The 27,393-nt window shown below is 37.6% G+C and overlaps 1 long non-coding RNA gene across 1 annotated transcript in view; it reads left to right on the plus strand.

The window, feature by feature from the left end:
- Window positions 1-27,393, plus strand: part of Gm20754 (predicted gene, 20754) — a 528,480-nt gene that overhangs the window by 165,391 nt on the left and 335,696 nt on the right. The window contains exon 2 of the long non-coding RNA NR_040557.1: window positions 7,556-7,669. This is a non-coding gene — a long non-coding RNA (predicted gene, 20754). The remainder of the gene's footprint in view (window positions 1-7,555; window positions 7,670-27,393) is intronic.

The following is a 27,393-nucleotide window of genomic DNA, read 5'->3' on the forward strand; positions in this document are numbered from 1 at the left end:
GGGCAGCATTTTCTTATATCTGATTTTAGTGGGATTGCTTCAAGTTTCTCTCTAGTTGTTGTTGGCTTTTGGCTTACTGTATACTGTTTGTTTGGGGTTTTTTTTTTTCATGTTTATATATGTGCCTTTAATCCTTGATCTCTCCATGACTTTTATCATGAATGGATGTTGGATATGGTCTCCCGCCACGAATTCCTGACCTGGAGCCCTCCCACCACTCTATTTACACAGTTAATCATGAAATAGTCTTTAAAACAGCAAAGTACATTATTGACATAAAAGACAGAAATTTTTTAGTAAAACTGTTTTTTTAATTATAAACATAAAAAACTATATATAAAAATTTGGAAAACTCAGAACAGCAAAACAGTTTCATCTTTGAATGAAAGTGGATGAAAACATCCACTACAGTTACTTTTTCAGGATCAGGCCTGCTGTCCTTTAATGGGAAGCTGTTCACCTGACATTCAGTCATAGGAAACATCAACGTATACAAACAAGAGATACAAATTTCATTAGTATGCCTATACTTTTCTGTAACAATATAGGTCTTTCCCAAATATGATACGAGTCATAGAAAAATTTACATTGCTAATTTCAACCAAAGTTCTACTTAAAATTTCGTTAGATTATAAGATTTTATAAAATATAAAAGCTCAGATTTGAAAATGAACATCCTTGAAATCAGTCCACAACTACTCATATGGCTGAGAACCATGCGTCATGTTTTTTACCTGAAGAATATTATTTGTCCTTTTATTAACAAGTACATATTTATATGAACCCACTACACGAAAAGGAAAGGCAAGGTAGTATTTATAGATTCTTTGTTTTGTTTTGGCCTTCCAGGCTTAATCATTGTAGGTCATGTGAGAGGTCGGTTTTAAATTTGCTAATAAGGGATACATACTTAATACAATCTTAGGTGCTGGAAATACTTAGAACATGTATTATTGCAATGAGAAATGTAACCCATTTGCGTAGCACTAATTGCTCTCATCATTTTGATAGACACCTGAGATGAATAACCATCCAACTTGCCTTAGTAAGTAGTTGATTATAAATGTAATTTATACATCTCTTTATGACTGTGAGTCATCTCCCTTCTTTTCCAAAGAAAGTATCTTTCAAAATGTATTTTATGACATATCTTTTGAGGTTTGATGCTATAATTATTCCCTCTATTGATGGTAGAGGCAATTTATCTTTATTCCAGTATTACTAAACATGCTTGCATTCTTCTAAGTCAGTTCTTCTCCTAGGCTCTCTGCTCTCCTGTAACTATGGTTTAGTGTTTAAATTTCTTATTAGCTGACAAACACCCCCACATGTCTCACTGTCAGCTTCAGGTCTCTAATAAACATCTATGAAGTCACTTCCATATTCATAATTTTTCCCATCCATATATTGAACTTTAAATGTTAGTAACAGAAACAGAAAAATCAATATTTTTGTATAACACAGTTTCATTCTACACAATAGCACAAACTACAAATGATAATACCTCTTAAAATTTTTACAAGTGTAAAATAAAGAAATCTATCCTTTATTTCAACTGTATGCTTATACTGTACGCAAGTTATCTATTATAAATTTTACAGAGGAGTCTCTGAGTAATCTGCACACAAGGAATATACACATCATATGTGTTAATAACTATAAAGGGAGGTATTTCTTGACACAGCATTATTCTAATTATGTTTCATTATGTAGAAGGGTATTTTAAGCACAGGCAGACTTTGCAAATTCAGATGGTAACATTTTTCCAGTTTGACTGGAAGATTATACTTGGGCCTCATGTTAAAGTGTTCCGCCATTATACCTTGAGCATTTAGATTATCTTGCAATTCTGATTAGCACAGATTACTTAAAATATAAATTATTTTAACTGATACATAAAAATAAAATTGCAAGCTCTGATGACAAGATAAAGGTTGAAAAAATTCTTAAGATTCACAGGTAAATAAGACATCCACTGTAGGCTAAGGCTGTTAGGAAAGCAGCTACTAGGAAACATGTTGGCACAGGCCTAGAGCCTGACCACACACAGGTGACTGGCACAGAGGCAGCAGAACAGCATACAGGCCTATAGACAAGCACCTTGGCAGGGTGGCAAAAGTGGGATGACGGGTCAGACCTCCCACCCACCTCAGGACCACACTCCTATAAAACCCAAAGGTAGCAGTCTGCCACAATTAGTTACATAGTAAATTCAATTTAATTTTTAATTTTTGGGTTATCAGACATCTCATGTTAGCCATGTTGTACTGACTCGAAGATTTCTAGTTCCAGATATGTTTATCTGACTTGTATGTGATACCCATATCTTTGTCATATTTTCTTAACATAAACTGGCTTGGATGGCTGTTTTTTCAATATAGTAGAAACATACTATTTGATGTTTCTATAAAAGTATTCATCAGTTTAAATTAGGATAAATGTGTCTTTCTAACCGAAGAAACAACCCTTAATAATCCACTACTTTTCAATTCAATTCTTAATTATATAAATAGTTATTTTCTTCCTTTCTTTCTTTTTGTCATTCTTTCCTTCCTTCCTTTCTTTTTTTGCTTCTAGTTTTAATATTTTTTCTTTTTTTCTTTCTTACATCTTCAGTTTCACTCCCTCCTCTCTCCCAGTCCCGCCCCCCCCTCCTTTCTTCATCCATCCCATCCATTCTTCCTGTTTCTTTTCAGAAAAAGACAGGCTTCTCATGGATATTAGTCATCCATGACATATCAAATTGCAGTAAGACTAGGTACTTCCGCTCATATTGAGACTGGACAAGGCAAACCAATAGGAGGAAACGTTCTCTAAAGAAGGCAAAAGAATCTCCTTACAATTTAATTCTTTTTTTAAAAAAAGTTTGATTATGTCAGATTCCAAAATGGTTATGACCGCCAAATCTAGAACATCCTTCAGGAAGATGTTCTAAGTTGATGTAACCTGCTGGAAGATTAGATACAGAGAGAGAGAGAGAGAGAGAGAGAGAGAGAGAGAGAGAGAGAGAGAGAGAGAGAGAGAGAGAGAGAGAGAGAATTGGGGGATGGGTGTTTAGATGCTGATGTAGGTAATTTAGAAATATAGTGAGAAACTCAATACTAATACCTGAAAGGGTTTTGTTAATTAAATGACAGACATTAGTCTAAAATATGACAGAGGTGAACATAGTTTTGCATCATAAATATACAGCTATCAATTGTAATTGAGTCAATAAATGGACAAATATGCAGAAATAGCCATGTTTTTGTTTTGTTTGAAAGCTTCAGGAATACTAGACAAGGTTTGTGAGTAGGGTAAGTGACGGCCAGAAGTTGATCCCTCACGTAATCGAAAATCAAAATGAGCAAGAAAAGAATATTTGATGTTATTATAGCCTCCCATTTCTTGCTGTGATAAAAAAATAACCACCCAGAACAACAGAGGAAAATGCTTGTTTAGCTTATATTGCCAAGTCATAGCCCATCATTGAGGATGTTAGAACTTGAATTCAAACAGAAATCAAACAGGAACTTGACTCAGAAACCATCATGGGGAAGTGTTCCTAGCTTCCTTCTGCTCAGCTAAACTTTTTAGTTGTAGATTTTATTTTATTTGTCACAGGACCTCATTATGTAGTTCTTGTTGGCCTGGAACTGGCGGATATAAGCTAGCTGGCTGACCTCAGACTCACAGGTGTCCCCCCATTTCTGCCACACAAGTGGCTGGGATTCAAAGCCTGTCTCATGCTGCCTCAATTAGCTGTTTTGTATGGTTCAGGAACACCCACCAAAAGATTGTACCACTCGTAGTCATGCACTTCCTCTATAAATTAATAGACAAGACAATACTCTATAAGCATGCTTACAGGCCAGTCTGAGCTGATCAGTCCTTAGCTGAGTCTCCCTTCATGGTAAATCTGTGCTGTGTCAAGCTTACGTTAAAGCTTATTTGGGCACATGAGATAAAAATGATAAATTTTCATGGTTGAAAAGTTGACCAGTGCTTTCATAATCTTTGTAGTGATGCGCAGAAATAAGAATGGAATCAATTACATTGGTTCAGAGTTTTTTCCACAATAAAATCAAGACATTCTGTTGGCATCCTTTTTTAGTGCCTGACAATGATAGTATTGATAAGGGTTCAGCAACAAGACTCAATGTCTAAAATCAACTCATAAAATACCTTTAAGTATACATATATACATATACATACACATATATATACACACACACACATATATATATATATATACATATATATAGTATGTTAATAATAATGATAACAATAATAGTAATTGGAGGGTATTGGGATGGTACCTTCTATAGCCCATATTGGTCTTCATCTCACAAAGCTACTGAGGATAACCTTGAACGGTTTATCATCCTGCCTTGAATTCTAAGTGCGGAGAAAGGCATGTGTCTCCATATTCATCAAGAAGACCTGGAGGGCATCATCCTGAGTGAGGTAACACATTCACAAAGGAACTCACACAATATGTACTCACTGATAAGTGGATATTAGCCCAAAACCTAGGATACCCAAGATATAAGATACAATTTGCAAAACACATGAAACTCAAGAAAAATGAAGACTGAAGTGTGGACACTATGCCCCTCCTTAGAAGTGGGAACAAAACACCCTGGGAAGGAGTTACAGAGACAAAGTTTGGAGCTGAGATGAAAGGATGGTCCATGTAGAGACTGCCATATCCAGGGATCCACCCCATAATCAGCATCCAAACGCTGACACCATTGCATACACTAGCAAGATTTTATCGAAAGGACCCAGATATAGCTGTCTCTTGTGAGACTATGCCGGGGCCTAGCAAACACAGAAGTGGATGCTCACAGTCAGCTAATGGATGGATCACAGGGCTCCCAATGGAGGAGCTAGAGAAAGTACCCAAGGAGCTAAAGGGATCTGCAACCCTATAGGCAGAACAACATAATGAACTAACCAGTATTTCGGAGCTCTTGACTCTAGCTGCATATGTATCAAAAGATGGCCTAGTCGGCCATCACTGGAAAGAGAGGCTCATTGGACACGCAAACTTTATATGCCCCAGTACAGGGTAACGCCAGGGCCAAAAAGGGGGAGTGGGTGGGTAGGGGAGTGGGGGTGGGTGGGTATGGGGGACCTTTGGTATAGCATTGGAAATGTAAATGAGCTAAATACCTAATAAAAAATGGAAAAGAAAAAAGAAAAAAAGAAGTAATTTTAAGTAAGCAATTTTAACTTAATATAATTATAATTGTAAATCGACTATGGAATCAGTTATAGCTAATCACAAATTACTACTACTTAAATAATTACCAAAAGCATTTTAACAAAGAAAAAATAGTAAATATAAATAGAGAAATAGTTGTTTATAAATTAGTATACTATATCACTGGCAACATCTTTAAATGATAAAGATATGGAAAAAATTAACTAATAGTAATTTTAAAAATAATTATCATTAAACTAATTTACTTTTATTATGGCAAGAAGTAATCTATATTAGTTCAGCATTAAATACTTTGCTCCTCTGACATTAGTCTCCTTTTTATTACCATAATTTTGCCAGATACATTGTTGCACATCTAAATCACAAAGAGTAAAAATAATCTCAGAACAAAATATTATTTCAGAGTTATTAACAAGAATACACAACTAAGTCTGAGATTAGTGTTTGTATTTCAATTTCTGAAATGAAAAAAGCTGATGTTCTCTTGGGTAAGGCATGATATAGTTTTAAGTTATACCAAATAAAATCTGAGATAAATTTAGGAACATTTTGTTATTAGACTTGGCTTTGAATCTTTCATCTATGTAGGAGAGAAGAAGGCAGTTTAGGCAGAAAGAGGAATCCAGCTTCATTGTGGTATGAGAAGTTTCAGGCATTTTCAGAGGGAGCCCTGGGGCTTCAATGGAACTCTCAGAATTGGCACAGCTTGAGTCAACATCAAAATGATATCACATTGCTACTCTAGCCTTAGGCAGTATAAAGTGACTTTTCCTTGGGAGATGTGAGCAACTATCTAGTCACGTCTAAGTGCACCAACAATAAATTAGGAAATGATTCCAACCCACTGTTAGCTTACTGAGATTACCTACAGGAATATGAGGTGAATCAATACAAGTATACCATCAATACCCTATGAAGCTCACATGCCTAGGATGCTGTGGACAGACCAAGAACATCTAAGCAAGCCAAAAATTCTACTTAGGAATTGTTACTGATGTAAACCTGAGGAGGACCCTTGTAAATCTTGTAAATACAGGAGATTGCTGAGCCTCCTAAATATCATTACCTCCTAAGTTATAAGAGCCTCCCGCTTCCCTCACCAGGAGGCATAGCTTCACCTGGAAGGAGAGAGCGACATAACTACACAACAAGTCTTAATCCTCAAATTTGCCAGAGAAAAGCCAAGTGCATCATTTTTGGCCAAATTTAAATTAAGCTTAATTAAATAGTAAATACTGATCAAGAAATGGACTTTGGTCAGAATCATTCTATGGGATTTCTCAGGTAAGAATCACTTTGGGCCACATGTTGAAGGGGTTTCTAAGAACAAACCTATAGGCCACCATACTAACAAGTGGGCCTTTGTTATTTTCCAAGAACTACTTTTTCCAGCATTTTAGTAAGTTACCCAGTTCATGGGCAGGTGGGGCTTAAAGCATTAAATTTGTGACAGGTGGTAGGGAGGCAAGTCTGAAACGTTCACTGAGTTCCTTCGTTGCTTTAGCCAATATGATTTTTAAGAGATGGAGCAACAAGTTTTTCACTGGGGGTACACATAGATAAATCTTCTATATCTTCGTGAAAATTTTGCTAGGCCAATATCATGCAGCTACAGCAATAATCTACATTCAAACTAGCCCATGTATCTCCAAGGGCTGCTTCGTTCCTTTCCTTCCTTCCTTCCTTCCTTCCTTCCTTCCTTCCTTCCTTCCTTCCTTCCTTTCTTTCTTTCTTTCTTTCTTTCTTTCTTTCTTTCTTTCTTTCTTTCTTTCTTTCTTTCTTTCTTTCTTTCTTTCTTTTATTATTATTTTTCTTTCATCATCATCATCATCATCATCATCATCATCATCATTATTATTATTATTGTATTTTCTTTATTTACATTTCAAATGTTTTCCTCTTTCCTGGGTTTCCCTCCGAAAACCCCCTATCCCCTCCCCCTGCTCACCAACCTACCCCCTCTCACTTCCTGGTCCTGGCATTTCCCTACACTGCAGCATCAAGCCTTCACAGGTCCAAGGGCCTCTCCTCTCATTGATGTCACACATCCTCTGCTACATATGTGGCTGGAGTCATGGGTCCCTCCATGTGTACTCTTTGTTTGGTGGTTTAGTCCTTGGGAGCTCTGGGGGATGCTGGTTGGTTCACATTGTTGTTCCTCCCATGGGCTTGCAAACCCCTTCAGCTCCTTGGGTACTTTCTCTAGCTCCTCCATCGAGGACCCTGTGCTCAGTCCAATGGTTGGCTGAGAGCATCCACCTCTGTATTTGTCAGGCAGTGGCAGAGTCTCTCAGACTGCTTTCTTAACCATGATAAAACAAATCCTTTTACTTCTCTCCATTGCAGACGTCTGTCCTCTGTAATGCAAGTGTCTGCCCTCACTCTGGCGACTGTGCTGTTGGAACGCTGGTGCTCATCTTTCACTGTCCTCCACAAAGCATGCCTCAGGACTGTAGGCAGGTAATCATCCCCACAATGATGAATGTACTGAGCTGCACTTTCAATTTCTTGTACTCAGTTTAAGAATGCTTCTAGCTATACTCATTTGTTTAATTATACAATGAAACATTTATTAACTACTGATTGCCAAAGACTTGCAAATCTTGACTTGGAATTGAATGAAGAGAAGAGGAGCAGGGTCTTGAGTCACAAAAAGTTTATCTATCATTTGCTACCTTTATAAATTAATCACAGTTTCCTTGTATATAGCTTTTTGGAAAATTAAAACCAGTGATTTTGTGATTAGCAAGTTTAGCTTTCAAAATCCCATATCCTTGACATTCATACACATATTTAATGGCACCTGGGGCTTTTCTATCTCAAGTAGTTTTGCTTCCCAATCTTTTATGCTAGAAAGGTTAAGGTTATTAACTATGATATTTTCCTCTGAAAATGTGGTGATGTATTTCATCAATCAAAACTTTCCCATAGGACTCACGCATTGACCACGTGCTTGTAATCCTATCAAACTTAGACTTGCTGATATTTATTTTAGTTCTGACCTGAGAGCATAGATATGTAGATACACAGAACAGAATGTCATACAGCCTGTATGGCTGCAAGTACTGACTTTTCTGGAGTGACTAAAAGAAGAACCAACAGACACATATACAGACAAGCTGGGGTTGGGTAGGGTGTGCTATGATGGGGAATCCCTAACAGCCTGAATACTAGGGATTTTATTGTATAGACAATGAAGCAGATCTTATTATATACAGCTGAACAAGGAGATGGGTGAACCAATCTTTGTATGGAGACTCTGTAGGTAAGTTGTCTCTGAATAGTGTCAGCTGGGAGGAGAAAGCTGTGGTTGGTTGACACTTTCTGCACAGATTGTCACCATTTGTACTCAGAGCAGAGGAAGCCCTTGGTATTTCCCTAAGACTATGCTGGGGAGGCCTCATTAAAACTAAATTTAAGAAAATATTACAATGACCAAAAGACAAATATGTGTGCTGTAGTTGCAAGTAGTTACTTGAAACATTCATTTAAAGTTTTTTTTGTTTTTAAAATTTCAGTTAATAAGATGTGATTCCGAGGTGAGGTATAAGGAGCTGGCCTTCCTCTATGAATGCTTGAGTAATAGCTTTACTTTGACTGATCTACTGTGAACACAATCTAATGATTACGTCTAAAACCTTAAAAATCAAGTTGTAGAGAGTTTGAGGAGTATCAAGTGTCAATCAAGGTTAGCTAGCATGATAGTAATTCTGACATTCTTCTACTCTTTCTTTCTACAATACTAATAGGAACACATAATACTTATTCAAATAGTCTTGCTTATTATAATAGCGAAGTAAGAGAATTCTGGAAAGTGAAAAAAAAAGATAGATTCATGAGAAAGCTGTTGATATATAACATAAGTGTATTCCAGGCAGACCTTGTTTCTTGATTATAACTAAGTAGTTATTTATAACCTTGAATGCTAAATTAATGTGAAAGTTTCTGACCCTAGCATAAAACTATAAAACTTTCATTAGCATTAGACAACCTTCATTCTTTGTTGACAGATAAAACCTTGTCTTGCATTCTGTTTCTAACAGACTGAAATATATCTATAAAATCAATGGTTTATAAATTTAAATGCCATTTTATCATTTTATAAAAATGAAAATTAACTTAAAGTTATAACCTATATGATTACTAATGTTAACTTCTTTCAATTCTTATGGACAGAAGAACCAAATTGTATTATACCTGCAGAATTTGGATACCGTGTACATAGATTCCACAGTGGATATAACCTTGGACATGGAAAAGAAAATGCTTCACATATATCCATTTTGTAATTGCTTATTTTCTCTTAACTCCCTTTAATTGAGACCTCATTATTTTTGTTACTATGACTCCTTCCCAAGCCTACTTTTACTCGTTCAACCTTGGTCAAATCCTTTTACTTCTCATTTTGTTAGACAAATTTGTATCACTGAGTGAAGATTCCTTGAAAAGTACATCAAAAAGATTAGAATACTACCTAGATTATATTGGATGATCTATTACATGGATGAATATTTGTCCAGTACTTAAAACCAAAATTTTGATTATTTAAGATTATTTATATAAATACTGTTGATGAAATTATGCATTGATGTGACTAATCAGAAAGAGAACTTAAATCTATTTTTACTTACAAACACCTCTTGAAGTAAGACATAAGTATGTTGATTGCTTTAGAGATAAAATGGAGATATTAATAGTATTTATAAATGTGTACATTTATAATATCTTTTGTTATAATGAAGTGTGAACCCTTAGTCATGGAGGCCATTCACCTAAGTTCACAATGTTTGTAAGAGTCACAAAGATTACTGATATTCAATAATTATTGTCTGCTGCAAGCATCTTTCTGTCCTGAATTCTTTCCTGATTTCACATATTATTTAGGTGTTCAGAAATTATGTCCTCTACTCCTAGCTTTCTGTGTCTACCATAGAACCTTTATATGAAATAATGAGGACAGCTAAATATTTGAGGAGGCCCCAGGTGAAAACTTTTGTGAATAGGTGCCACATCTTGAGCCAGAATTGTTTCTGCATGTATTGGTTTGGAGAAATAGAAGAATGACTTTAGACTTCAAGATGATGGATTTTCTTTCAGAACAATAAGGAGAGACTCTGCTCCCAAGATGAAATAAAGGCCGAGACAGAACCTCATTGGATAATACAGAAGCTTTATATTTAAAATTTAAAAGAGTCAGATGAGCCTTGAGAACAATACAAAAAGTGCTGATGAATAGTGCATCTCCATTGGATATTCAAGATATTATAATAGTTCCCAGTAAATATTGAATGTATTTTTCCCATAAGCAATGTCCATATATTCAGAGTGAATGGCAAGACTGATACTTTTCAGCCTAGAAGTTACTAAAACATTTTAGGAATTGAGTTGGCTCAGTCTGTAAAACGTTTGACACACAAACGTGAGACCTGAGTTTTATCTCCAGAAATCACATACACAAAGATGGCTTCTAATCTTAGTGCTGGCAAGTTGGAAATTCGTAGATTCCTTGGGCCTCACTTGCTGTTCTATCCCTCCCACATGGCCAGTGACATATCATGTGATCCTGTGTCTGGTAAAAGAAAACAAAACAAAAAAATCATACACACTTCTTGAGAAGACTGATGCATGACATTCTTGCTTGTCCCCTGAATCCCACCTCACACACAATCACTTACATAAAATAAAATGTAAACCTTTCAAAGACCAACCATCCCCTGAAATGTGGGAGTCATCTTATAATTGTAGACCTGTTGCCCATAACCTTGGCATTTTTGATGGTCCTGCCGTTTTAAATGGGAATGGTTTCTAAAGACTGTTCATCTTGGTATCTTTTTTTTTTTTTTTATTTTTTTTTCATTTTTTATTAGGTATTTAACTCATTTACATTTCCAATGCTATACCAAAAGTCCCCCATATCCACCCACCCCCACTCCCCTGCCCACCCACTCCCCCTTTTTGGCCCTGGTGTTCCCCTGTACTGGGGCATATAAAGTTTGCAAGTCCAATGGGCCTCTCTTTCCAGTGATGGCCGACTAGGCCATCTTTTGATATATATGCAGCTAGAGTCAAGAGCTCCGGGGTACTGGTTAGTTCATAATGTTGTTCCACCTATAGGGTTGCAGATCCCTTTAGCTCCTTGGGTACTTTCTCTAGCTCCTCCATTGGGAGCCCTATGATCCATCCATTAGCTGACTGTGAGCATCCACTTCTGTGTTTGCTAGGCCCCGGCATAGTCTCACAAGAGACAGCTACATCTGGGTCCTTTCAATAAAATCTTGCTAGTGTATGCAATGGTGTCAGCGTTTGTATGCTGATTATGGGGTGGATCCCTGGATATGGCAGTCTCTACATGGTCCATCCTTCATCTCAGCTCCAAACTTTGGCTCTGTAACTCCTTCCATGGGTGTTTTGTTCCCAAATCTAAGGAGGGGCATAGTGTCCACACTTCAGTCTTCATTCTTCTTGAGTTTCATGTGTTTAACAAATTATATCTTATATCTTGGGTATCCTAGGTTTGGGGCTAATATCCACTTATCAGTGAATACATATTGTGTGAGTTTCTTTGTGAATGTGTTACCTCACTCAGGATGATGCCCTCCAGGTCCATCCATTTGGCTAGGAACTTCATAAATTCATTCTTTTTAATAGCTGAGTAGTACTCCATTGTGTAGATGTACCACATTTTCTGTATCCATTCCTCTGTTGAGGGGCATCTAGGTTCTTTCCAGCTTCTGGCTATTATAAATAAGGCTGCTATGAACATAGTGGAGCATGTGTCCTTCTTACCTGTTGGGGCATCTTCTGGATATATGCCCAGGAGAGGTATTGCTGGATCCTCCGGTAGTACTATGTCCAGTTTTCTGAGGAACCGCCAGACTGATTTCCAGAGTGGTTGTACAAGCCTGCACTCCCACCAACAATGGAGGAGTGTTCCTCTTTCTCCACATCCACGCCAGCATCTGCTGTCACCTGAATTTTTGATCTTAGCCATTCTGACTGGTGTGAGGTGGAATCTCAGGGTTGTTTTGATTTGCATTTCCCTGATGATTAAGGATGTTGAACATTTTTTCAAGTGCTTCTCTGCCATTCGGTATTCCTCAGGTGAGAATTCTTTGTTCAGTTCTGAGCCCCATTTTTTAATGGGGTTATTTGATTTTCTGAAGTCCACCTTCTTGAGTTCTTTATATATGTTGGATATTAGTCCCCTATCTGATTTAGGATAGGTAAAGAACCTTTCCCAATCTGTTGGTGGTCTTTTTGTCTTATTGACGGTGTCTTTTGCCTTGCAGAAACTTTGGAGTTTCATTAGGTCCCATTTGTCAATTCTCGATCTTACAGCACAAGCCATTGCTGTTCTGTTCAGGAATTTTTCCCCTGTGCCCATATCTTCAAGGCTTTTCCCCACTTTCTCCTCTATAAGTTTCAGTGTCTCTGGTTTTGTGTGAAGTTCCTTGATCCACTTAGATTTGACCTTAGTACAAGGAGATAAGGATGGCTCAATTCGCATTTTTCTACATGATAACAACCAGTTGTGCCAGCACCAATTGTTGAAAATGCTGTCTTTCTTCCACTGGATGGTTTTAGCTCCCTTGTCGAAGATCAAGTAACCATAGGTGTGTGGGTTCATTTCTGGGTCTTCAAGTCTATTCTATTGGTCTACTTGTCTGTCTCTATACCAGTACCATGCAGTTTTTATCACAATTGCTCTGTAGTAAAGCTTTAGGTCTGGCATGGTGATTCCGCCAGAAGTTCTTTTATCCTTGAGAAGACTTTTTGCTATCCTAGGTTTTTTGTTATTCCAGACAAATTTGCAAATTGCTCCTTCCAATTCGTTGAAGAATTGAGTTGGAATTTTGATGGGGATTGCATTGAATCTGTAGATTGCTTTTGGCAAGATAGCCATTTTTACAATGTTGATCCTGCCAATCCATGAGCATGGGAGATCTTTCCATCTTCTGAGATCTTCCTTAATTTCTTTCTTCAGAGATTTGAAGTTTTTATCATACAGATCTTTCACTTCCTTAGTTAAAGTCACGCCAAGATATTTTATATTATTTGTGACTATTGAGAAGGGTGTTGTTTCCCTAATTTCTTTCTCAGCCTGTTTATTCTTTGTATAGAGAAAGGCCATTGACTTGTTTGAGTTTATTTTATATCCAGCTACTTCACCGAAGCTGTTTATCAGGTTTAGGAGTTCTCTGGTAGAATTTTTAGGGTCACTTATATATACTATCATATCATCTGCAAAAAGTGATATTTTGACTTCCTCTTTTCCAATTTGTATCCCCTTGATCTCCTTTTGTTGTCGAATTGCTCTAATACTTCAAGTACTATGTTGAAAAGGTAGGGAGAAAGTGGGCAGCCTTGTCTAGTCCCTGATTTTAGTGGGATTGCTTCCAGCTTCTCTCCATTTACTTTGATGTTGGCTACTGGTTTGCTGTAGATTGCTTTTATCATGTTTAGGTATGGGCCTTGAATTCCTGATTTTTCCAAAACTTTTATCATGAATGGGTGTTGGGTCTTGTCAAATGCTTTTTCTGCATCTATCGAGATGATCATGTGGTTTTTGTCTTTGAGTTTGTTTATATAATGGATTACATTGATGGATTTTCGTATATTAAACCATCCCTGCATCCCTGGAATAAAACCTACTTGGTCAGGATGGATGATTGCTTTAATGTGTTCTTGGATTCGGTTAGCGAGAATTTTATTCAGGATTTTTGCATCGATATTCATAAGAGAAATTGGTCTGAAGTTCTCTATCTTTGTTGGATCTTTCTGTGGTTTAGGTATCAGAGTAATAGTGGCTTCATAAAATGAGTTGGGTAGAGTACCTTCTACTTCTATTTTGTGAAATAGTTTGTGCAGAACTGGAATTAGATCTTCTTTGAAGGTCTGATAGAACTCTGCACTAAACCCATCTGGTCCTGGGCTTTTTTTGGTTGGGAGACTATTAATAACTGCTTCTATTTCTTTAGGTGATATGGGACTGTTTAGATGGTCAACTTGATCCTGATTCAACTTTGGTACCTGGTATCTGTCCAGAAATTTGTCCATTTCATCCAGGTTTTCCAGTTTTGTTGAGTATAGCCTTTTGTAGAAGGATCTGATGGTGTTTTGGATTTCTTCAGGATCTGTTGTTATGTCTCCCTCATCTTGGTATCTTTACAGGAAAATCTGTATATGGAAATACTCTTAGAGCAATCATGAAAATATTTTCTGCAGTAACATATTTTGTCACTTATTATGAACCAGAGTATGTACTAAGTAACAAATTGGTCATCAAATTATCTTGATCTTTATGTCATTATTGCCATAGTCTAAATGAAACCGAACCTTGAATGATTACAATTTTAATGACAGGTGAGTAATTTAAACTCAGCAAATTAAACTTTAGACATTCTTTGTCTAAAATACTGACTTAGCAAACTACCTTATGTTTTGTCATATATGTGCATAGAAAGTGAATAGTTATAGTTTTGTGATCATTATAGGATTTTTTATAAAATTAGCATGAGAAATACAGATTCTTGCTTATTTAATATCATTAAATATTAATTACATTTTAAATAACTAGTTTCTTCAATTTTCTTTTGTCTGTGTTTCTTGAACATTATCAAGTATCAATTTGCTTCTGCTATTTCCTACCTACCTTCAAATTTGTTAGGATGCCCTAACCGTTAATTATGACAAAGCACTTTCAAATACTACCATTTATCTGTCTGAACCTTGAGCACTGAAACCTATAATCGTCATTTTGTAGAATAAAGTCTCTGGTTTTAACTACGGACTTTGGATAACAAAATCCACCTTATCTTCCTGTGATGCGAGCCAGAGAGATGTAAAAGCCCCCTAACTCCAGGCAAAGTTTGGAAGACAGAGACAGGTTAACAATCGGATGTTAGCAGTACTACAGAAGGTGTGTCAACTGTGAAATACCTGGGTGGAGTTTGTAATAGCTTCCTACTCTCCTCTCTTTTGTGAAATTAACTAATAAAATATGTTGAGATTATATACCTTGCCCTCCATTTAAAAAATCATTACTTCTTTCACCAGGAGAAACTTAAAAATCTGATTAAAAACCCCAATAGTAGCAACTTACTGCTTTTACATGTTTATGTTTCACAGAGACACCATCTGAAATATAAGCTTTACTTCTTTTGGGGTGGTTTCCTCAAAGCATTGGTCCAAGCATTTAAGATATTTCCTTCTTTAAGCCACATTCTCAGGGGGAAAAAAGAGGGGGAGGGGACCCTCCAGTATTACGCTGTTGGAAGAAGCAGTCACCAGCAAGGGTAGTAGAGTGCTGCATTTGGAAAGACTTAAAGACTTCCCCATCTTTTCTTTCTTTTTTTAATTTTTTTTTACTAGATATTTTCTTTATTTACATTTTAAACGCTATCTCCCAAAGTCCCCTATACCCTCCCCCGACCTGCCTTGCTTCCCAACCCACCCACTCCTGCTTCCTGGTCCTGGCATTCCCCTGTACTGGGGCATATAAACTTTGCAAGACCAAGGGCCTCTTCTCCCAATGATGGCATTTTAGGCCATCTTCTGCTATATATTCAGCTAGAGACACGAGCTCAGGGGGTAATGGCTAGTTCATATTGCTGTTCCTCCTATAGAGTTACACACCCCTTCAGCTCCTTGGGTACTTTCTCCAGCTCCTCCACTGGGGGCCCTGTGTTCCATCCAAGAGATGACTGTGAGCGTCCATCCACTTCTGTATTTGCCAGGCACTGGCATAGCCTCACAAGAGACAGCTATATCAGGGTCCTTTCAGCAAATCTTGCTGGCGTATGCAATAGTGTCTGTGTTTGGTGGCTGATTATGATATGGTTCCCAGGGTGGGGCAGTCTCTGGATGATCCTAATACCCATGGAAAGAGTTACATCTTTTCTTTCTTATACTTTCAATCACAGGGTGTGTCTTCTCAAAGTGTCTTCTCTTTGTCTCTGAAATACATGACACTGTGTGAAGTTTTTCCTACAACCACAGAACGGTAAAAATCCAGACTCTCTGTTTGGTATACTTGGGTTTAGCACCTGATAAAATCATTTAACTAGTTTCAGATTAAAGTACTTTTTTTTTTTCCTTCTAACGATACAATTTCATTGTACAGGGAAGCATAAGAAATGTGAGAAGTAAAGAAATCATTGGAAAATACCAACTCAGAGTTAGGAACACAGAAGGAATTCAATAGCAACAAATAGAGTAGATTTTGATGGACCTCTTCTAAGCTAACAAATGATATTCACATTTTATCCCAGCATGACCTACATAGCAAGTTTCTTGAAAAGCCCTGAGTTTTGTGTCTTGCCAGAGCATGGGCAAGGAGTTGAAAGTTATTAAAACTCAATGCATAAAACTCTGGAAATGCCCGGCAATTTAAAAATAAATAAATACATGAATAAGTAAATCCTTTTAACAAACACCAAATATATCTATGGCTTTACATTTGTAGGTTTATGATCATTTTCTGCTTGAAAAATCCTTCTTTTTTATTAAACAAATTCCTTCTCTACAGCATTAGATTCATACTGTTATGAATGAGTCTCTGTATACTTTATGCTTCTTCTTCATGCAACGTGATATTTTTGCCTCATCTAATAAGCACGTAGATCTTTTATAAATTACTTATTTGCTGAATAAATGTAGCAGACTTCCTCAGATACTTACATTGTAGAGCTTTGTCCTCATTCATCTTCAAATTTCACATCAATTTAAAAAATACATTTCCAAATTTAATTTGCTTATCTGATTTTAAATAATTTTCTCCCATACATTTTCTACCTTAACAAATTTCATAAACATGTTACTATAACAGAATTATTTTTCAAAGGATTTGTTGTCTTTCTTTTATCATTTTGAAATGGTGTCTTCCATCAGAACCAGCTCACCAAATGTATTCCTTCTAAATAAAGCAGTATCTGTTTTAATAATAACAGAAATTGTGAAAAATACTTAAATATAATAGCTAAAAAATTTTATTACCTCTACATTTATATTGTAGGAAAATATATAACCTTGGAAAAAAAGTATGAAACCATTGATTTTTTTAGTTAAAGATAACTATAATAATTTTTCTTTCAGTGATTTGAAAGTAATAATAATACCTATATCGTATTTATATTAAGATGAAAAGTAAATATTGCGTTCGTTGCACGTCCCGATAGTGATCACACATGGTCTGATAGATAGTGAGCAGGCTTGCTTTATTTATTGAGTTTACTCATAATCTTACCCCTTCAACAAAGATAAATACAGCAACCTCAGACTTATAGGAAATATAATCACACACTCATGTAGTAGAACAATAAGATGAGAGTATTTTAAGAGAATGAATCAATAAGTTGGAAGATATTCACCTTTTATCCCAGCATGATCTGCAGAGCAAGTTACAGTGAAGCCCACAAGTGAGACCTTATATCAGAAAAAGAAAACAAATATCTAAATCAATATTTTATTTAGATATAAAATCCATGGAAATTAAATATATAAATCAAAGTCATCTTGAAAGAAATCACTTTCCAGCTATGATAGTGGCAATAATTTCAGTCCTTCCTCTAATTTATGGACTGATTTTGGTAAGCTTAGTATGCTAACTTACTATGTTGGTACTATTAATGTATATAAACTTTTCATTAGATGCAATAATTTTATTCATAGCAGGGCTCATAAGATACTTATTTGATACATTTGCACCATCCATTCTCATTAAATAATTCAATAGATATAGAAAGTTCTAAACATTAAGCTATTCATTATGGAACTACTTAGAAAATATTATTAGAAGTAGCCAGAATATCTAAAGTTAAAAGTCATTAATAAATAATGCTGTCATGAGTAAGCAAGTAGGAATATAATTTCATTAGTAAAAATAGAAAATGAAAGCTATGTGGTCTAATAGCATAGATACACAATTTTATGTGAGCCACATATGCAATTTATATACTTTAAAGTATAATGTAAGTACAAAGTGTATACATTTTTAGAAAAAAACACTTTAAAATTAAAATGAGAGGTAAAGTTAACTTTGTAACAAATTTTATTGTACAATGTAAAAATATTACTATTATTATTGTTAATTATTATTATACATGTAATCCTTGGTAAATTACTTATCAGATTATTCAGTTTTGGTTTGGTCCTAAATTTAAGATTTGATACATATTTATTACTTACATTTTAGTTTAGAATAATCATTTTCTCAGTATAACAACTGTGTCTAGTAAGATTAGCTATTTTTGATAAGACATACACACATATTCAAGACAAAGAGAAATAATGTGTCTTATAACTGTTAAAAGTAGTAACTTATGTATGGTTATTCAGCAAATTAAAAAAATATTCTTAGAATACAGTCATTGTTCCTTATATTTTATCTTACTTTTATTACATTGACTTGGGGCATGCAGGTGGAGAGCCATGTACCAGAACACACAAGGAGGTCAGAGAACACCTTGCAGAAGTTATTTCTTTCCTTCTTCCTTGTTAGACTTGCATTTCAAATTCAGGTCACCAGTGATGACAGGAAGCATCCTTACTTATTGAAATGTCTCTCCAATCCTTTCTCCCTTTACATAAATTGAAATACTTTATTCATTTATATTTTTCAGTAAAAATATCTTACACATTTGAGTAAGTAAAAATCCAATCTTCAAACTGCAGTGACTCGGTGTGCATGGTTTTGTAAAAAAAAAATTAAAAAATAAAAAAATTAAAAAAAATAGTAGTGAGCTTCAATCTCTATTCTCTTCACATCGTGACCCTGTTGCTATGGAATTAATACATCTTTTCAATTCAGAGTTATTTTGTATGCAAAGTACACTGAGCATTTTCATAGTGAATAACGAATAAATGACCTTTCTTAAATAAGTCAGTAAGTCAGCTTACCATTTTTTGCAGTTCTGACAATTTATATATGATTGATATACTGAGTTTAAAAAAATTAGAACATTATTAAAAAATGGTAATGGTGTGCCTGCACACAGTACATACTAAATGTCATTAACTCAAAGTTTTTGTCACTTAAACTGGAGATGAGTTTCCTGAAACCGTTTTCTTGGTAGGATTTTCTTTTCGTCATCAACAACTGTGTATTGTAGCAAGAGAACAGAAACCCAGAGACATGGATGGGAAAGGTTTTATTTTTATTTTCAAGAGTTATTAGCTTCTTCATGTGCAGTCAATGCCCAGGTGTGTGTTTCCTTCTCTTAACTGGAAATACATTTTCCATAGAGTATATTCTGAATATTATTTTTCTTCCCTTTTTCCTCCTAGATTCTTCCCATCTCCCTACCCGCTCAACTCCATGCCTTCTCTCTCTCTCCTTAAAAACCACAGGAATACATGAAAAGGATAAAACAAAGCAAACAAACACAAGAAGAAAATAAACAAAGAAAACAAACAAAGACAAAGCACAATACATACACATACTAACACAAACCATAATGACACAAAGTCAGAAGTGATAATAGATGAGTAAAAACGAAGTAGGTTTAAAAAAAAGTTCTGAAACACATGATCCAACAATATACCTCCAAAAATAGAATGGACATTGTTGTTTTACTAATGTCTTTTTCAGTCTCTTTGTTGTTTGTTAATTGGGCAACCTGCTTCTTTGGTGAAGGTGTTTAATCAGCTGTAGGGGATCTCAGAGGGAATGTGTAGGTTCACTTACATATAAAATTACACCAATTGCCAATAAAATATTCTGAGCTCTTCCTTTCCTATTTCTATCCCCTGGATTCCTTCAATTTGCTTACTATTTGTAGTGGCTATTCCTGGTTGTCAACTTGACAATATTTGGAATGAACTACAATTCGGAATTGGAAGGCTCACCAGTGACCCTTATCTGGAGGCTTGGAGATCCTTATCTGGATCTTGGTTTGAAGATCTTGAGCCATAGTGGCTATGGATTCCAGAAGATTGAATCTCCGAGTTAAGGAACACACCTTTAATCTGGGCTATGCCTTTCATCTGGGATTAAAGGTGTGGTGGAACACACCTTTAATCTGGGCTACACCTTTTGCTGGAGACAATATAAGGACATTGGAAGAAGGGAGTCTAGCTCTTGCTCTTGCTCCTTCGCCTGCTTGCCGTGTGAGACTGAGTAACTGCTAGATCCTTGGACTTCCATTCACAGCTGCGACTGAACAATTGTAAGGAATTGGGCTGCCGACTGTAAGTCATCAATAAATTCCTTTACTATCTAGAGACTGTCCATAAGTTCTGTGACTCTAGAGAACCCTGACTAATACAGAAGTTGGTACCAGGAGTGGTTCTAGAGTAACAGAAGTACAAGGATGAATCTTTTAAAATTCTGGAATTGGCTTGTTGATCCACCAGCACTTTCAACTATTGAAACCTCTCCAGATTCTCTCCCTCCTGGGAGCTCAGAGAATTTTGAAGACCCATGGTTGAAACTATATTCCGAACTTAAAGAAGCTAATGCCCTTGATTTTCTTAATGAATTAGGTGATTCAGTGCACAAAGCTTTCTACAAGATGGGGAAAAAATCGAAAAATGATTTTACTGGCTGGCTGCTCTTAGTATCTGTGGAAAAAATGATGAATGAAAGGAAGGAGTTGTGTGATAAAATCGAAAGGCTCCAGACACAAGTAAACGATCTAAAAGTTGCTAAGTGTGTCCTTGAGGAGAATCTTCTCTCTTGTAGCAATAGAGCTCAAGTTGCAGAAAATCAAACAGAAACTCTCATTGTAAGGTTGGCTGAACTACAGAGAAAATTCAAGTCTCAGCCTCAGAGTGTGTCGACAGTTAAAGTAAGGGCTCTAATTGGCAAAGAATGGGATCCTACAACATGGGACGGGGATGTGTGGGAAGACCATGTTGAAGCTGAGAATTTTGAATCCTCAGATTCTCAAGGGTTTGCCCCACCTGAGGAAGTAGTACCCTCAGCCCCACCTCTTGAAATAATGCCTTCCCCACATGAGGAAATTAATTTTGCAGAGTCTGCTCACGGCCCACCAATAGTTTCTTCTAGACCTGTAACCAGACTCAAAGCAAAACAGGCTCCTAGAGGAGAGGTAGAAAGTATAGTCCATGAGGAAATTCGCTACACTACTAAGGAGCTTAATGAGTTTGCTAATTCATTCAAGCAGAAACCTGGTGAATATGTGTGGGAATGGATTTTAAGGGTGTGGGATAAGGGTGGAAGGAACATAAAACTAGAGCAGGCTGAGTTTATTGACATGGGTCCTCTGAGTAGAGATTCTAGGTTTAATACGGAAGCTCGCATAGTTAAAAAAGGTGTCAAAAGTTTGTTTGAATGGTTGGCTGAGGTGTTTATCAAAAGATGGCCTACTGGAAATGACTTGGAGATGCCTGATATTCCGTGGCTTAGTGTTGATGAAGGGATTTTAAGACTTAGGGAAATTGCAATGCTAGAGTGGATATATTGTGTAAAGCATAATTGTCCACAATGGGAAGGTCCAGAAGATATGCCTTTCACCAGCTCTATAAGACGCAAATTGGTGAGAGGGGCACCAGCACATTTGAAGGGTTTTGTTCTTTCCCTTTTCCTTGTGCCAGATCTTAGCATTGGAGATGCTTCTGCTCAATTAGATGAATTAAATTCACTGGGTTTAGTTGGATCCCGAGGTAACAAGGGCCAGGTGGCAGCATTGAATCGCCGGAGACAAGGTGATCCTAGTTATTATAATGGACAGCTTAGACAAAAGAATGTTTATAATAACATACCCAGTAATGGTCAGCACAGGAGAGGTGAAATTTATAATGGCATGACTCGCTTGGACCTTTGGTACTGGCTAATCAATCATGGTGTTTCCAGGAATGAAATACATAGGAAGCCTACTGCATATTTGTTTGATCTGTATAAGCAGAAAAATTCTCAAACAAATGAAAGAAAGGCTACATTAGATCGTGGTAAACAGCAATCTCGGCCAGTGAATCAATTTCCAGACTTGAGACAGTTTGCAGATCCGGAACCCCTTGAATGAAGGGGTGGCCAGGTTCCTCTGAGGAAGGATCTTGATAAGACACTCAAAGGTTTTGCTGTTACCCTTTCTCCAGTTCTTCCCCAGAGGGACCTACGGCCTTTTACAAGGGTAACTGTACACTGGGGAAAAGGAAATAATCAGACTTTTCGGGGTCTGCTGGATACTGGTTCTGAGTTGACACTGATCCCAGGGGATCCCAAGAAACATTGTGGCCCTCCAGTTAAAGTAGGGGCTTATGGAGGGCAGGTGATTAATGGAGTTTTGACTGATGTCCGACTCACAGTAGGTCCAGTAGGTCCCCGGACACATCCTGTGGTGATTTCCCCAGTTCCAGAATGTATAATTGGGATAGATATACTCAGAAATTGGCAGAATTCTCATATTGGTTCCCTGAACTGTAGAGTGAGGGCTATTATGGTTGGAAAGGCCAAATGGAAGCCTTTAGAGTTGCCTCTGCCAAAGAAAATAGTGAATCAAAAACAGTATCGTATTCCTGGAGGAATTGCAGAAATTACTGCCACTATCAAGGACTTGAAAGATGCAGGGGTGGTGGTTCCCACCACATCTCCATTTAACTCTCCTATCTGGCCAGTGCAGAAAACAGATGGATCATGGAGAATGACAGTTGATTACCGAAAACTAAATCAGGTAGTAACTCCAATTGCAGCTGCTGTACCAGATGTAGTTTCCTTACTTGAGCAAATTAACACATCTCCTGGCACCTGGTATGCGGCTATTGATCTGGCAAATGCCTTCTTCTCAGTACCTGTCCATAAGGACCACCAGAAGCAATTTGCTTTCAGTTGGCAAGGCCAACAGTATACCTTCACAGTTTTGCCTCAAGGATATATTAACTCTCCTGCCCTGTGTCATAATTTAGTTAGAAGGGATCTTGATCGTTTGGATCTTCCACAAAATATCACATTGGTGCACTATATTGATGACATTATGCTGATTGGACCAAGTGAGCAGGAAGTAGCAACCACTTTGGACTCATTGGTAACACATATGCGTATCAGAGGATGGGAAATAAATCCAACCAAAATTCAAGGACCATCTACCTCAGTGAAATTCTTAGGAGTCCAGTGGTGTGGGGCATGCAGAGATATTCCTTCTAAGGTGAAAGATAAGTTATTGCACCTGGCCCCTCCTACAACCAAGAAAGAAGCACAACGTTTAGTGGGTCTATTTGGATTCTGGAGACAACACATCCCTCACTTGGGTGTGTTACTTAGGCCTATTTACCAAGTGACTCGGAAAGCTGCTAGCTTTGTGTGGGGCCTGGAACAGGAGAAGGCCCTTCAACAGGTCCAGGCTGCTGTGCAGGCTGCTCTACCACTTGGACCATATGACCCAGCAGATCCGATGGTACTTGAGGTGTCTGTGGCTGATAGAGATGCTGTTTGGAGCCTCTGGCAAGCCCCTGTAGGTGAATCACAGAAAAGGCCTTTGGGATTTTGGAGCAAAGCTCTACCATCATCTGCAGACAACTATTCTCCCTTTGAAAAACAGCTCTTGGCCTGCTATTGGGCCTTAGTGGAAACTGAACGTCTGACAATAGGACACCAAGTCACTATGCGACCTGAACTACCCATCATGAGCTGGGTACTATCAGACCCTGCAAGTCATAAAGTGGGACGTGCACAGCAGCAGTCTATTATCAAATGGAAGTGGTATATACGTGATCGGGCCAGAGCAGGTCCTGAAGGCACAAGCAAGTTACATGAAGAAGTTGCTCAAATGCCTATGGTTTCTACTCCTGTTACAATGCCATCTGCTGCCAAGCATGCACCTATAGCCTCATGGGGTGTTCCCTATGATCAACTGACCGAAGAGGAGAAGACTAGAGCCTGGTTTACTGATGGCTCTGCACGTTATGCAGGCACCACCCAGAAGTGGACAGCTGCAGCATTACAACCCCTTTCTGGGACAACCTTGAAAGACACAGGTGAAGGGAAATCTTCACAGTGGGCAGAACTTCGGGCAGTACACATGGTATTACAGTTTGTTTGCAAGAAGAAATGGCCAGATGTACGATTATACACTGACTCATGGGCTGTAGCCAATGGATTGGCTGGATGGTCAGGGACTTGGAAAGATCACAATTGGAAAATTGGTGAGAAAGACATCTGGGGAAGAAGTATGTGGATAGATCTCTCCAAATGGGCAAAGGATGTGAAGATATTTGTGTCCCATGTAAATGCTCACCAAAAGGTGACTTCAGCTGAGGAGGAGTTCAATAATCAAGTGGATAAGATGACCCGTTCTGTGGACAATCAGCCTCTCTCCCCAGCCATCCCTGTCATTGCTCAATGGGCACATGAACAAAGTGGCCATGGTGGTCGAGATGGAGGTTATGCTTGGGCTCAGCAACATGGGCTTCCACTCACCAAGGCTGACCTGGCTACAGCTGCTGCTGATTGCCAGATCTGCCAACAGCAGAAACCAACACTGAGCCCCAGATATGGCACCATTCCTCGAGGTGACCAGCCAGCAACCTGGTGGCAGGTTGACTACATTGGACCACTTCCTTCATGGAAAGGACAGCGTTTTGTTCTTACTGGAGTAGATACTTATTCTGGTTATGGATTTGCCTTTCCTGCACGTAATGCCTCTGCTAAAACCACCATTCATGGATTGACAGAATGCCTTATCTATCGTCATGGTATTCCACACAGTATTGCTTCTGACCAAGGAACTCATTTCACAGCCAGAGAAGTACGACAGTGGGCCCACGATCATGGAATTCACTGGTCTTACCACATTCCCCATCATCCTGAAGCAGCTGGTCTGATAGAAAGATGGAATGGCCTTTTGAAGATGCAGTTACAGCGCCAATTAGGTGGTAACAGCTTGGAAGGCTGGGGCAGAGTTCTTCAGAAGGCAGTATATGCTTTGAATCAGCGCTCGATATATGGTACAGTTTCACCCATAGCCAGGATTCATGGGTCCAGGAATCAAGGGGTGGAAAATGGAATAGTTCCACTTACTATCACTCCTAGTGACCCTTTAGGAAAATTTTTGCTTCCTGTCCCCATAACTCTAGGTTCTGCTGGCTTAGAAGTTTTGGCTCCAGAGAGGGGAGTGCTCCTACCAGGAGCTACAACAAACATTCCATTGAACTGGAAGCTCAGACTTCCCCCTGGTCATTTTGGGCTTCTAATGCCCTTAAACCAACAGGCTAAAAGAGGAATAACAGTGTTAGGAGGGGTGATAGATCCAGATTACCATGGGGAAATTGGATTACCTCTTCACAATGGTGGTAAGCAAGATTATGTCTGGAGTGTAGGAGATCCCTTAGGGCGTCTCTTAGTACTACCATGTCCTGTGATTAAAGTCAATGGGAAACTACAACAGCCAAATCCAAGCAGGATGACCAAGGACGCAGACCCATCAGGAATGAAGGTATGGGTCAATCCTCCAGGAAAAGAGCCAAGACCTGCTGAGGTGCTGGCTGAAGGAGAAGGAAATACAGAATGGGTAGTAGAGGAAGGTAGTTATAAATACCAATTAAGGCCACGTAACCAGTTGCAGAAACGAGGATTATAAAGTAATATGAATGCCCATTGTAAATTTACTAATGCGTTTGCGATTGTACGAGGGATAGTTATATCATGTTAGGCGTATTTACAACCTTGTTATTGTTTCATGTGAACATGAGATATTATTTGTGTCAAGTTGACAAGGGGTGGATTGTAGTGGCTATTCCTGGTTGTCAACTTGACAATATTTGGAATGAACTACAATTCGGAATTGGAAGGCTCACCAGTGACCCTTATCTGGAGGCTTGGAGATCCTTATCTGGATCTTGGTTTGAAGATCTTGAGCCATAGTGGCTATGGATTCCAGAAGATTGAATCTCCGAGTTAAGGAACACACCTTTAATCTGGGCTATGCCTTTCATCTGGGATTAAAGGTGTGGTGGAACACACCTTTAATCTGGGCTACACCTTTTGCTGGAGACAATATAAGGACATTGGAAGAAGGGAGTCTAGCTCTTGCTCTTGCTCCTTCGCCTGCTTGCCGTGTGAGACTGAGTAACTGCTAGATCCTTGGACTTCCATTCACAGCTGCGACTGAACAATTGTAAGGAATTGGGCTGCCGACTGTAAGTCATCAATAAATTCCTTTACTATCTAGAGACTGTCCATAAGTTCTGTGACTCTAGAGAACCCTGACTAATACACTATTCAAGCTAAGATTTCAAGTACTGAAGTATAAAATGTCAACATCCTTGTCTTCTTCCTGATTTTTAGAGAAGATAAATTTTTTTGTGAAGTTTTTATTGCTGAAGAGGAAAATAAAGATGTTGTTCATTGAACTCTTTCTGTATCTAAATCTTTGATCACAGATAAAGTATATCATAATGTATCTTTTGGATATGGGTCCTCTTACTGTTATGGCTTTTGAAAACATTTATTTACAAAGTAATAGAATAATTATTCTTTAAAATTGCATGCTCATGTACTTTGTATCTGTTTTCCACATCACATTCCATTCTGCTCATGTTAGGCCATTGCTTGTCACTACTCGCAGCCTATTCTAATGGTCTACCTGGAAAAGTCTTCTATAGATGGTAAACTGACCTGATTCACATGTGTTAAATTATAAGCCATTCATATTGACATACACTTTATCTCAACATTTGGAAGGCAGAGAGTAAGATTGTTTTAGATTGAGAGCACCTGCTCTACAAAGCTCGTTCTAGGCCGGTCAGGGCTCTGTACTGACACCCTATCTCAAACCAAAGCAAACAAAATAAAACTAAAAAAGAAAAACAAAACAAAAAACAAAATCATCTATATTCGTTTATGTTCATGAGTAGGATGAGTATAACACAGTTTTAAGAAGTTTAACATACTTGGTCTATTTAAAGTACATAGCATTAAATATACATTTCATTTATAGAGACATAATAGTGATAGTAGACAAGTGGAAATGTTGCAGAGATATATTTGAAAAATTGAGTGAAGTTAATCAAAATGATCTTTATATATGCTCCCACATCTACAGAAAATAATTGTCACTGTAAGTTCAATGTTCACAAGACTAAACTGAAGTTACATAATCTTAGTTTCAGACTGAAAATGTGTGGCTGCTGCGGGTTTGGGGATCCATTCTTTCTGTGCAAATCTCTTAACTATACATATATAATGTGGCATCATCTACTATAGATCAGAAAGCCAAAACACAGTTACAAAT

Source organism: Mus musculus, chromosome 3 (assembly GCF_000001635.26).
Source record: "Mus musculus strain C57BL/6J chromosome 3, GRCm38.p6 C57BL/6J".
NCBI classification, from domain to species: Eukaryota; Metazoa; Chordata; class Mammalia; order Rodentia; family Muridae; genus Mus; species Mus musculus.